At 48.3% G+C, this 13,669-nt stretch overlaps 1 long non-coding RNA gene across 1 annotated transcript; it reads left to right on the forward strand.

Moving 5' to 3' along the window:
• The first annotated feature begins 10,161 nt into the window (after positions 1-10,161).
• Positions 10,162-13,669, forward strand: LOC126990082 (uncharacterized). Its single transcript, XR_007743996.1, has 3 exons — positions 10,162-10,223; positions 10,551-10,676; positions 13,424-13,669. It is a non-coding gene; the product is annotated as an uncharacterized LOC126990082 (long non-coding RNA).

Raw genomic sequence — 13,669 nt, forward strand, 5'->3', positions numbered from 1 at the left:
TGTGTGGGTGGGGTGTGAGAGGGGAGAGATGTGTGGATGGGGCGTGAAAGGGGAGAGGTGTGTGGGTGGGGCGTGAGAGGGGAGAGATGTGTGGGTGGGGCGTGAGAGGGGAGAGGTGTGTGGGTGGGGCGTGAGAGGGGAGAGGTGTATCAAAGGGGCGTGGGAGGGGAGAGATGTGTGGGTGATGCGTGAGAGGGGAGAGGTGTGTGGGTGGGGCGTGAGAAGGAAGAGGTGTGTGGTTGGGGCGTGAGAGGGGAGAGGTGTGTGGGAGGCGCGTGAGAGGAGAGGTGTGGGTGGAGCGTGAGCGGGGAGCGGTGTGTGGGTGGGGCGTGAGACGGGAGAGGTGTGTGGGTGGGGCGTGAGAGGGGAGAGGTGTATCAAAGGGGTGTGATAGGGGAGAGGTGTTTGGGTGGGGCGTGAGAGGGGAGAGGTGTATCAAAGGGGCGTGAGAGGGGAGAGATATGTGGTGGGTGAGAGGAGAGGTGTTTGTGTGGGGCGTGAGATTGGATAGGTGTATAATAGGGGCGTGGGAGGGGAGAGGTGTGTGGGTGAGGAGTGAGAGGAGAGGTGTGCATCAAAGGGGCGTGAGAGGGAGAGGTGTGTGGGAGGGGCGTGAGAGCGGAGAGGTGTATCAAAGGGGCGTGAGAGGGGAGAGATGTGTTGTTGGGGCGTGAGAGGGGAGAGGTGTATCAAAGGGGCGTGAGAGGGGAGAGGTGGGTTGGTGGGGCCTGAGACGGGAGAGATGTGTGGGTGGGGCGTTAGAGGGGAGAGGTGTATCAAAGGGGCGTGAGAGGGGAGAGGTGTGCTGGTGGGGCCTGAGACGGGAGAGATGTGTGGGAGGGGCGTGAGAGGGGAGAGGTGTATCAAAGGGGCGTGAGAGGGGAGAGGTGTGTTGGTGGGGCCTGAGACGGGAGAGATGTGTGGGTGGGGCGTGAGAGGGGAGAGGTGTATCAAAGGGGCGTGAGAGGGAGAGGTGTGGGTGGGGTGGGAGGGAGAGATGTGTGGGTCGTGAGAGGGGAGAGGTGGGGCGTGAGAGGGAGAGATGTGGGTGGGGCGTGAGAGGAAGAGGTGTATCAAAGGGGTGAGAGGGGAGATGTGGGTGGGGCGTGAGAGGAGAGGTGTGGGTGGGGCGTGAGAGGGGAGAGGTATCAAAGGAGCGTGGGAGGGAGAGGTGTCTGGGGCGTGAGAGGGAGAGGGTGGAGGGCCGTGAGGGGAGAGGTGTGGGGTGAGAGGGGAGAGGTGTATCAAAGGAGCGTGTGGGAGGGAGAGGTGTGGGTGGGGCGTGAGAGGGAGAGGTGGGTGGGGAGAGGGGAGAGTTGTGTGGCTGGGGCGTGAGAGGGAAGAGGTGTATCAAAGGAGCTTGGGAGGGGAGAGGTGTGTGGGTGGGGCGTGAGAGGGGAGAGGTGTGTGGGTGGGGCGTGAGAGGGGAGAGGTGTGTGGGTGTGGCGTGAGAGGGGAGAGGTGTGTGGGTGGGGCGTGAGAGTGGAAAGGTGTGTGGGTAGGCGTGAGAAGGGAGAGGTGTATCAAAGGGGCGTGAGAGGGGAAAGATGTGAGGGTGGGGCGTGAGAGGGGAGAGGTGTGTGGGGTGAGAGGGGAGAGGTGTATCAAAGGGGCGTGAGAGGTGAGAGATGTGGGTGGGGTGTTAGAGGGAGAGGTATCAAAGGGGCGTGAGACGGGAGAGGTGTGGGTGTGAGGTGAGAGGGGAGAGAGGTGTGGGTGGGGCGTGAGCGGGGAGAGGTGTATCACTGGGGCGTGAGAGGGGAGATGTATGGGTGGGGCATGAGAGGGAGAGGTGTGGGTGGGACGTGAGAGGGGAGAGGTGTGTGAGTGGGGCGTGAGAGGGGAGAGGTGTATCAAAGGGGCGTGAGAGGGGAGAGGTGTGGGTGGGGCGTGAGAGGGGAAAGGGGCGTCAGAGGGGAGAGATGTGGGTGGGGCGTGAGAGGGAGAGGTGTGTGGGTGGGACGTGAGAGGGAGAGGTGTATCAAAGGGGCGTGAGAAGGGAGAGGTGTGGGGGTGGGGCGTGAGAGAAGAGAGGTGTATCAAAGTGGCGTGAGCGGGGAGAGGTGTGTGGGTGGGGCGGGAGAGGGGAGAGTGGTCTCAAAGGGGCGTGCGAGTGGAGAGGGGTGGGGGTGGGGCGGGAGAGGGGAGAGATGTGTGGGTGGGGTGTGAGAGCGGAGAGGTGTGTGGGTGGGGCGGGTGAGGGGAGAGATGTGTGGGTGGGGCGTGAGAGGGGAGAGGTGGGTGGGGCATGAGAGGGAGAGGTGTATCAAAGGGGCGTAGGAGGGAGAGATGTGGGTGGGGCGTGAGAGGGAGAGGTGTGTGTGGGGCGTGAGAAGGGAGAGAGGGGTGGAGAGATGAGAGGTGTGTGGGTGTGGCGTGAGAGGGGAGAGGTGTGTGGGTGGGGCCTGAGAGGGGAGAGGTGTGTGCCAGGCGCGTGAGCGTGGAGAGGTGTATCTATGGGGCGTGAGAGGGGAGAGATTTGTGGGTTGGCGTGAGAGGAGAGAGGTGTGTGGGTGGGACGTGAGAGGGGAGAGGTGTATCAAAGGGGCGTGAGAGGAGAAGTGTGTGGGAGGGTCGTCAGAGGGGAGAGGTGTATCAAAGGGGCGTGAGAGGGGAGAGGTGTGTGGGTGGGGCGTGAAAGGGGAGAGGTGTATCAAAGGGGCGTGAGAGGGGAGAGGTGTGTGGGTGGGTCGTGAGAGGGGAGAGATGTGTGTTTGGGGCGTGAGAGGGGAGAGGTGTGTGGGTGGGACGTAAGAGGGGAGAGGTGTATCAAAGGGGCGTGAGAGGGGAGAGGTGGGCCGTGAGAGGAGAGAGGTGTATCAAAGGGTCGTGAGAGGGGAGAGGTGTGTGGGTGATGCGTGAGAGGGGAGAGGTGTATTAAAGGGGCGTGAGAGAAGAGAGGTGTGGGTGGGGCGTGAGTGGGGAGAGGTGTGTGGGTGGGGCGTGAGAGGGGAGAGGTGTGTGGGTGGGGCGTGAGAGGGGAGAGATGTGTGGGTGTGGCGTGAGAGTGGAGAGGTGTGGGTGGGGCGTGAGAGGGAGAGGTGTATCAAAGGGGCGGGAGGGAGAGATGTGGGTGGGGCGTGATAAGGGAGAGGTGTGTGGTTGGGGCGTGAGAGGGAGAGGTGTGGGTGGCGCGAGAGGGGAGAGGTGTGTGGGTGGAGTGAGAGGGGAGAGGTGTGGGTGGGGCGTGAGAGGGGAGAGATGTGGGTGGGGCGTGAGAGGGAGAGGTGTATCAAAGGGGCGTGAGAGGGAGAGATGTGGGTGGGGCGTGAGAGGGGAGAGATGTGGGTGGGGCGTGAGAGGTGAGAGGTGTTTCTAAGGGGCGTGAGAGGGGAGAGGTGTGTGGGTGGGGCGTGAGAGGAGAGAGGTGTATCAAAGGGTCGTGAGAGGGAGAGATGTGGGTGGGGCGTGAGAGGGAGATGTGGGTGGGGCGTGAGAGGGAGAGGTGTATCAAAGGGGCGTGAGAGGGAGAGATGTGTGGGTGGGGTGAGAGGGGAGAGGTATCAAAGGGGCGTGAGAGGGGAAAGATGTGTGGGTGGGGCGTGAGATTGGAGAGGTGAGGGTGAGGGTGTGGGTGAGGAGTGATAGAGATGTGTGGGTGGGGCGTGAGAGGGGAGAGGTGTATCAAAGGGGCGTGGGAGGGGAGAGGGTAGTAATAATAATAATAATAATAATAATAATAATAATAATAATAATAATAATAATAATAATAATAATGATAATGACAATAACAGCACTCACCCAAGCCTTGACGTAGATGCTATAATTCTTTATCTCGTTGTTCTTCCTGTTCTTGCGATAACAAACTTGGTGATAACATGGACTTGATCAATCTTACCATATATAATTATATAGCCGCAGACACATCTACGCACGCACGCACACACGCGCACACAAATTTCAAGGCCTTTTCTCACCTTCTTCTCTTTTACTTTCCTAACTCTCTCCATCACCACGTCCAGCACCACTTGGTCACCGGCACCTTCCCTGCACCGTCACGCTCCGGCAAACACGTAATTCGAGGTAAATTGAAAAATCCACCATTAACACTCACTCCCGCCATTCCCCCCTTCACTTTTCTCTTATTTCCAGCCTTTTATATGCTTTTCCACACGCTAGGATTGCCACTATAAGATCACTGGCACCTTTGCTTTCCTTTCCTCGCACTCGGCACTTTGGGATACACGTAAATCGCACGAAAACACGAAAAATAACGTTGGCACATCGGGTTAAGATCTTCCCTTCCCCCGCCATCTTCCCTTCCTCCCCACAATTTTCAAGCCTTTACCTCCTTTTCTAAGCCTTCCCGCGGAAAAGGAATGGCACCCAAGTAATCTCTGGCACTTGTTATACTTGCTGTGGCGCCATGGCTCGCTGGCACCACGTATTTACAGTAAAATGAACAAAAATGATTCGCGGGATCACACCGTCACGAGCAACGGGACGCCAAGCCGGGAACTGCCGAGCCGAGCCGAGCCGAGTCGAAGGTTCTTCTTCTTCTTCTTCTTCTTCTTCTAATTCTCTCTCCTCCTTCTCCTTTTTCCTACTGTTACTATAATTCTTGCTTCTACTTACTATTTTCTCCTCCTCATTCTTCTTCTTCGCTGTTCATTTTTTTTTCCTCCTCTTTTATCTTATTTTCCTCCTCCTTCTCCTCCTCCTCATCCTCCTCCTTCTCCTTCTTCTTCTTCTTCATCTTCTTCGCTGTTTTTCATCTTTTTTTCTCCTTCTCTTTCTCATTCGTCTTCTTCGCTGTTCATCTTTTTTCTCCTCCTCCTTTATCTTCTTTTCCTCCTCCTCCTCCTCCTTCTCTTTCTTCTTCTTCATCTCCTTCTTCTTCGCTGTTCTTCATTTTTTTCTCCTTCTCTTTCTCATTCGTCTTCTTCTCTGTTCATCTTTCTTTTCTCCTTCTCTTTTATCTTGTCCTCCTCCTCCTCCTCCTCCTTCTCCTTCTTCTTCTTCTTCATCATCATCTTCGCTGTTCTTCATTTTTTTCTCTTTCTCCTTCTCATTCGTCTTCTTCTCTGTTCATCTTTTTTCTCCTCCTCCTTTATCTTCTTTTCCTCCTCCTCCTCCTCCTCCTCCTTTGCCCCAAAATTCTTGTATTCATCAGGATCATAAAAGTACAAGGAGGAAAAACGTTAAAAAATATATATGCTGTGACTTTTCAAGCTTTCTTTCACCTCACTACGGCAACAATATTACCACTGTTATTATCGTTATTTTTACTGTTATTGTTATTGTTATTAAGATTCGTCAAGGGAAAAGACGAGAAAAACATACATGGCCAACGTGAACAGATCGAGTCCCAATGGTAAGAAAGTAAAGACATTCCTCTTAAAAATAGCCGAGATAAACACTTAACACTCTTCGTGAAGGAAACCAAGACCAAGTAAAGCAAGAAGGAGAATAAGAGAGAGAGAGAGAGAGAGAGAGAGAGAGAGAGAGAGAGAGAGAGAGAGAGAGAGAGAGAGAGAGAGAGAGAGAGAGAGAGAGAGAGAGAGAGAGAGAGAGAGAGAGAGAGGAAAATTAAATATATAAATAACGAGAGAGGGAAAGGAAGAATTGGAATAAAGAGAGAGAGAGAGAGAGAGAGAGAGAGAGAGAGAGAGAGAGAGAGAGAGAGAGAGAGAGAGAGAGAGAGAGAGAGAGAGAGAGAGAGATGAAACAGGAAATAAATATATAAATAACGAGAGAGGGAAAGGAAGAACTGGAATAAAGAGTGCCTTGAGGTGTCAGGATGGCAGTCCCTCCAGCATTCACTATGCCCAGGTATCAAGTATCCGCACCCACACTTATGGTAGGCTGAGTCCATCCTATGATCTGGTGGTGATGCGGCTGAGGCTGGGCTATAGATATTACTGGGAGGTCAGTGGGGCTGACCCTGTACCTTGCCGCTTGTGTGTCAGGCCAGGGGGTCACACGCTCAAACACTAGATATGTCCTGCAATGTTCTGCTATTAGTGCCTACCGCCCACAGGGCCACTGGGACCTGCCTGGGCTGGTGGGCTGGTTCATTAACAATAATGTTCCTTCAGCTGTGCTTAGTGAGTATCCTGCATTTGCCCCTAGATTGTAGTCCATATGTACAGTCCCTTATGTTTGCTCCCTTGACTAAATCAAGGCCTTTATATTTTTAACACTTGTCCCCTACCATAGTATCTTTTTAGTTTCCTGGTGCTACTTACACATGTATCCTTAGTTGTATAATCACACTCTGTACTGCCTGGGGGTTGGGATGGCATGCTCCTCCTTTCTCCTTTGTTGTTTTACTTGCAACAATAAACTATCAATCAATCAAGAGAGAGAGAGAGAGAGACGAAGGAAGAGACAGGAGATAAATAAATATATAAATAACGAGAAAAGGAAAGGAAGAACTGGAAGAGAGAGAGAGAGAGAGAGAGAGAGAGAGAGAGAGAGAGAGAGAGAGAGAGAGAGAGAGAAAGCAACGGACAGCTGTGTTGGGGTTAAGAAGGGCACACCTCCAAGGTCAGGAGGAGGCGCCTCTGGGAAAGGCGTCCGCGTACCCAGGAGCGAAAGAGGAGGAGGAGGAGGAGAGAAGAGGAGGAGGAGGAGGAAGGCATGAGAAGGAGGGGGAAGAGAAGAAATAGTAGAAGAAAATGAAGGAGTAGGAGAAGGAGGAAGATGAAGAGGAGACGGAAGGCATGAGGAAAGAGAAGGAAAGGAGGAGGAGGAGAGAAGAGGAGGAGGAGGAGAAGAAGAACAAAAAAATGAAGGAAGAGGAAGAGGGAGAAAAGGAAGAGAAGAGAAAGCAGGGAAAAGAAGAGAAAGGAGCAAGAGAGAGAAGGAGGAGGAGAGGAGAGGGAAAAGAAAACTAGAATGAAAAGAAGAGGAAGAAAAGGAGAGAAAACAAGAGGAAGAAGAAAAAAGTAGACTTGAGAAGGAGATAGATAGATAGAGATAAAGATAGAGACAAAATGATAATAAACGGAATGAGAAAAAGATGACAGTAAAAGGAAATATACAGAACAGGATTGAAAAAAATAGAATAAAAATGATGAGAGGAAAAAATAAGAAAAAGATAGCAAGAGAAAATTGATAAGGAATAGAAGTAGAAAAATAGAAGCAGAAATGTTAAGAGATATAAAAGAATAATAAAATACAATAAAATACGTTTCTTGAGAAAGTAAACAGACAGACAGATAGACAGATACCCACCCTTCTCCCCCTCCCTCTTCCTTTCCCTCCATCCCTTCCCTTCCATACTCTCCCCTTCCCAACCCTTCCCTTCCCTTCCCTACCCCTCCCTTCCTTTCCTTTCCTTTCCTTACCCTTTTTTTCCGATCCTTTCCTTTCTCATCCATTTTCTTCCCTTCCCATCCCATCCCTTCCCTTCCCTTTCCTTTCCTTTCCCTTCCTTCCTTTACCATCCCATCGGTTCCCTTCCCTTCCCAACCTTATACCCTTGCCTTCCTAACCCTTTCCTACCTTTCCCTTCCCGACCCTTTTCTTCCCTTCCCTTCCCTTCCTCTTCCTTCCCTGCCTTTCCCGTTTCTCCCCTTCTCATCACTCCCCTTCCCTACCCTACCCCTCACGTCCCTTCCCTTCCCTTCCTCTCCCTTCCCTGCCTTTCCCGTTCCTCCCCTTCTCATCACTCCCCTTCCCTACCCTACCCATCCGTTCCCTACCCCTTACGTCCCTTCCCTTCCCTTCCCTTCTCAGCCTATCCCAACCCATAAATACCTTCCCTTTCCATTGCTTCCCTTCCCTTCCCATCCCTTCCCTTCTCATCCCATTCCTTACTTCCTCTCCCATCCCATTCATACCCTTCTCTTCCCAATCCTTCCCTTCCCTTCCCATCCCTTCCCTTCTCATCCCATTCCTTACTTCCTCTCCCATCCCATTCATACCCTTCTCTTCCCAATCCTTCCCTTCCCTTCCCATCCCTTCCCTTCTCATCCCATTCCTTACTTCCTCTCCCATCCCATTCATACCCTTCTCTTCCCAATCCTTCCCTTCCCTTCCCATCCCTTCCCTTCTCATCCCATTCCTTACTTCCTCTCCCATCCCATTCATACCCTTCTCTTCCCAATCCTTCCTTTCTCAACCTTTCCCTACCATTCCCTTCCTAACCCTTCATTTTCGTTTCATTCTCTTCCCTTCCTCTCTCTCTCTCTCTCTCTCTCTCTCGTCCCGACAAACCGTTACGCTCTAGCCAATGTCATGAACACACACACACTTTTGTCTCTATTTTTAGCTCTCCCAAACCACCTCCCTCCCTCTCCCCCCCTCTAGTGTAGCCTATTTAATTAGTAGGGGAGAGCGGTGATGATTCGGACAGTGGGATGGTCCGGCCATAGCACTTATTGTAAAGTGTATGGGACTGAGTGCCGCGAGATTTTGTGTGAATGTGCAAAACTTTGTTGCCTTGGCCCACAAAGGGACAGCTACGCCCTCAGAGCTGTTATTTTCGATGCAAGTCCTATTTTATGTTTTTTTGCATCTCATATGTAATATTGTCAGGGTGTATCGTAAGCTCTCGCTTCAAAAACGTGCCAATTAGCGAGATGTAAATTATTTCGGTGACGCAGCGATGCCCGGCGAAGGTGTTGCCGTGTATCACCCGTGAAGCCTCGTGCTGGAAAAGGACGTGACCACACGTTTGCTCTTTACAGAGTCGTGATGATTCGGACGGTTGATTTTTTCATGATTTTTATTAAATTTATATCAATTTAAACATTATAGGTGTTGCAACGATTATAAAAAGGTTAATTTGGTTGATTTATATTCAGATATTATGCTTGTGAAAAGAGAAGGAAGCCATAATAAAAAACTTTTGAGATATTTCTTGTAGTTCTCCTTTTATTTTTTTCCCCTCTAAATATTGAGAGGATACTTTTGTCCTTAGACAAATGTTTTGTAGAAGATATAATCTTGTTTATTAGCCAATCAAGCTTAAGTTACATTAATATTATGGCGAGTATTATGAGTGTCCGTTCCACCCACCTCCCTGGCCGAACCATCACCGCGGGTGGGGATGGCTCGCACGATTTAGAGACTTGTCTTTCATCGCCTACATCTGAAAACTGGAAATAGCTACGAGCGTCATATTAGCAGCCTAAAGAGTCAAATGATGGAGGAACATTTTGAGATCTACAGAATTACACTACTTCTTAAACTTCTTCTAAAAATATTTTTCTGAAAAGAGAAAGGGAGAGAAAGAAAGGGAGAAAAGGAAACAGAATGGAGGAGATAAAAGAAGAGAAAAAGAGGGAAAGGAAGAAGAGAAAAGATACGAAGGGAAGAATTAAAGAGGAGAGAAAGGATAAGAAAGGAAGGAAACGAAACATACAGAGAGAAGGAGAGGAAAGAGAAACGGAAAAGACAGAGAGAAAAGAGAAAAACGATGCCATAATTAAGGGCTGATTATATTATCTTTATATTTAAACTAACTTGATATTCCTTAATTCAACCTTAAAAGTCAGAATAAAAGATAATTAAGAGAAAAAAATACATATAAAAATGAACCGCTAGAACGAAGAGCGGGATAGGAACGGAGGAAAAGAAGAGAAAGGAAGGAAGAAGAAAGGCAGAAAGAAAGGAGGAGAAAGAGAAAAGAGAAAGAGAGAAAGGAAGAAAGAAGAGAAAAAAATAGAACCGCTAGAACGAAGAGAGATACGAACGGAGGAAAAGAAGAAAAGGGATGAAAAAAGAAAGAGCAAGGAAGATAAGGAGACAAAAGAGGAAGAGAAAATGCAAAGAGAAAGAAAGAAAAGAGGAAGAGACAAAAGAAAAAGGAAAAAGGAAACCGTTAGAACGAAGAGAGAGATACGAACGGAGGAAAAGAAGAGAAAGGATGAAAAAAAGAAAGAGAAAGGAAGAAAGAGAAAAGAAGAAATGGGATGAAAAAAGAAAGAGCAAGGAAGATAAGGAGACAAAAGAGGAAGAGAAAATGCAAAGAGAAAGAAAGAAAAGAGGAAGAGACAAAAGAAAAAGGAAAAAGGAAACCGTTAGAACGAGGAGAGAGATACGAACTCAGGAAAGAAGAAAAGGATGAAAAAAGAAAGAGAAAGGAAGACAAAAGAGGAAGAGAAAGAAAAGGCAAAGAGAAAGAAAAGAGGAAGAGACAAGGGAAAAAGAAAAAGGAGCCGCTAGAACGCGTCGACTCGGTTTGTTTACGTTTTGCCGCGGGAGTTGCACGTGGGCGGCGTTCAAAAAGATCTACGTTTATTTCACGTTCCTGACCTCGCCCGCCTTTAAAAGTAAGTAGGCCTATGGGAGAGACCTTGGGGCATCGGTAAGCTTATAGTTGGGCGGTCTAGTGGAGCGGTAGGCCTATAAATATGGGTGCTAGGTGAGGGTTAGGTAAAATTTTCTACTACGTACTCTCTTCCTTCCTCCTCCTCCTCTTCCTCTCTCTTCCCTCTTCCTGCAGACCTTAAATTTGAGTGTAAGGTCAAGTTTAGGGCTTATGCTATAGCTGCTACTACTACTATAGGTGCGCGTCGCCTCAGAGCTCATCTTTGTCACATCCTGCGTTGTAACAGGACGGGCGTGACATCGGAGCTACCACAGTGTGCCTTCCCCAGGTCCTCGTTGCTCCAGGGCGTAGCTCCGTTACCCTGGGGGGCCTATGGGGGTGCGGGGTACAGGCACCCATCGCTCCGGGACACCTTGCCTCAGTGCTCATCTCTGTCAAATTAAAGACTCAAGAGGTAAGCTTGTGACAGGTGAAGTTTGGGGTCTAGAGCATAGCTACTCATTGCCTTGGTGGTCATCTCTGTCACATTGGGTTACCACAGTGTGTTCCTTACCCAGGGGTCCTGAGGTACACCTATGGAAGGATGAACAGCTCAATACTAAGTTACATGAAGAGAGAAGGAAGGAAGTGAAAAAAAGGTTTAATATATAAACAGATGATTGAAACAGCATTCAGTTAATAAGACTGACTCTGCAAAATATTTAGGAAAGCGCGCACAGCCACCTCTGGCCAAGTTAATGCTTACAGCATGGATTATTTTTAGTGCCTGAATGCAGTGCATTAACAAGGGACTTCCTAGAAATAGAAGGGGGTTGAGAGGGAGCAAAGTCCCCCTGTTCGCTAGGTTACGTAAAGTAAGGCTTGGTTAGTTTAAATATACTGGGCAGGCAGTGAGGGGTGGCGGGAATACACAGTGCAGGGCGGGGGTGGCCCACTACGCGGGCCGGTGTTGTGAAAAATGCCTCCTGTAGATATGAGTGGCTCTGGTGTCCACCATGCATGGGGCAATACACAGCAGGAAAACATTAATATGCCTGGTTTTGTTCTGGTTTGTCCACTTTTTTCCTCAATAAGCTTGGGTGTGATTCTAGAGATTTTGGATAAGTCGCTGGCGTCCAACGCTCACTGGGGGAACACACGCACAGCGGCAAAAAACATTAATTTGCCTGGTTTTGTTCTGGTTTGTCCACTTGTGATCTTGGTGAGCGCTGAGTTTAATCAGTAAGCAAAGTGAACCTCTCTGTCAGCTATGTTGAGGCAGTGGGAGGTGACGGGTGTACAACAGGCATTGAAAAGTCAATCAAATAGTGATATCTGGAAATGAATACTATCTCCATAATAAACAGCATCATATTTTGTCCAGAAATAAGCAGTCAGCATCTCAAAATTATTAGGCGACCCTCTCGTGAATAATCCCACCTGAGGTTTTGTGCCCCGGGAGGCCTGGAATGCCTGTAAATATGAGTTGATGGTGGCAGGAATGCATATTCCTGAAGTCTGTACGTGTGTGTTCCGCCTACTCTTGAACAGGGCAGGATAGATTATTTATTTATTTATTTATTTATTTAATTTTTTTTTTTACATATCCGCCTGTAACTCCGGTAGGCTTTCTTCAGGGGCCTGGATGGTGGTCGGCCCAAGGCTGTCATGGCGCAGGCAATTTTTTATTGTGGCGCCAGTTATGCTTGGCTCATGCTGCCCCCTTGAACTCACTCTTGATTCACTGGGCGGTTTCTTCTAGAGTCTGGATTGATGGGTGGTCTTCTGGACAGCATGTGGGTAGTCTGTGGCCACTTGGCGGTTAGGCTATGTAAGGTTAGGTAGGAAGTATTACAGGTAATGTTGAGCGGGAATCACAATGAAAGTATTTTCCAGAATGGCCCGTGGTTAGTTTTCAAGTTACAGCCGAGCGTCTTCACTCAGGAACCACACACCTGCAGAGACTTCAGGAATATGCGGCCCGGCGGTGTGTTTAGGCAGGAAGGCAAGGCAGACAGACTGGTTACATTGATAGCACTGTGTCTCCTGATGCAGGCAATGCTATTTTGTTCCTGGTGGCTCCGCTGTCTCTCTGTTGGCACCTTTTGTTCTTGCTTACACTAAATATAAAGTAATAAAGAAGAAAGAAAAGAAAATGTGGTAAATGTATAGTTTAGTTCTGCTGCCTCAAAATATCACCATGATGTGAGAAGGCACACAAAACTAACTTAATAAAGTAATGGTAAATAAATGACAGTAATAATTGATAAATAAATAATTGCTAATGAGTTAAATCTTAGTTATGTCATAAGTGCCATGCCAATTATTATTATCATTATTATTATTATTACTATCATCATTATCATTATTATTATTATTATTATTATTATTATTATTATTATTATTATTATTATTATTATTATTATTATTATTATTATTATTATTATCATTATTGAAGGAACGAATATAAGGTTCTAGTCTTTGGTAATTGTTGCTACTACTTCTACTACTACTACTGTTACTAACTAACCTAAAGTAACCTTGATAGTTTTGTTTTCTCCCTTGAAACAGTGATTGCCCCAAAATAATCATAAAGAAAAAAAGGAAAAAGAAAAGTCAGTCCAGGTATATAAATGAGTAGCATTGTTCAGCCACCTCAGAAAGCCACAACAAAACTAACCTAACCTAACCTGGATAGTTTCGTTCTCTCTCTCTCCTGAATCTCTGAGAAGTTGTGCGTCAGTAAAACAGCCTTGCAAGCCTCCCTGCCTCATGTAACTGCCATGATGGGAAGGTTCACAAAACTAACGTAACCTTACCTGGATACATTTTCTCTCTCTGTCTCTTTAAACTCAGAATTTTGGTGTCAGTAACACAGCTTTCCTGCCTCATGTAACTCATAACACTGCCATGGTGGGAAGGTTCACAAAACTAACTTGACCCAACCTGGATACTTTTTCTCTCTCTTTCTCTTTAAACTCAGAATCTTGGCATCAGTAACACAGCTTTCCTGCCTCCTGTAACTCATAACACCGCCATGGTGGGAAGGTTCACAAAACTAATGTTACCTAACCTGGATTAGTTTTGTTTTCCTTCTCTCTGGAAAATAAACAATTAAAATACCTAAACAGAAATAAAGAAAGATGGCAGTGTGACCCTTCTGGTGTACCATGAACCTAGAGGAAAGTATTATCATTATAACTCTGTGCCCTGTGTCCCCAGCTGTGTGAAGAAGCTGAGCAGCGTCTCCCTGGCCTGGGCGTGGAGTGAGCTGGTCCCCTCATCACCAGCACCATAGACCAGGGGATGAGGTGCTCCTGGGCGGACCAGAGGATGTCCACTGTGCTGGTGAGTGGCCTGACCCTTGCATCTCTCTGGGTCATTGTAGTGCTCCAAACTTGCTCTTTTTCTGTGGCCTGACCCCTGCATCTCTCTGGGTCATTGTAGTGCTCCAAACTTGCTCTTTTT

This window comes from Eriocheir sinensis, unplaced genomic scaffold, assembly GCF_024679095.1.
Source record: "Eriocheir sinensis breed Jianghai 21 unplaced genomic scaffold, ASM2467909v1 Scaffold144, whole genome shotgun sequence".
Lineage (NCBI taxonomy): Eukaryota > Metazoa > Arthropoda > Malacostraca > Decapoda > Varunidae > Eriocheir > Eriocheir sinensis.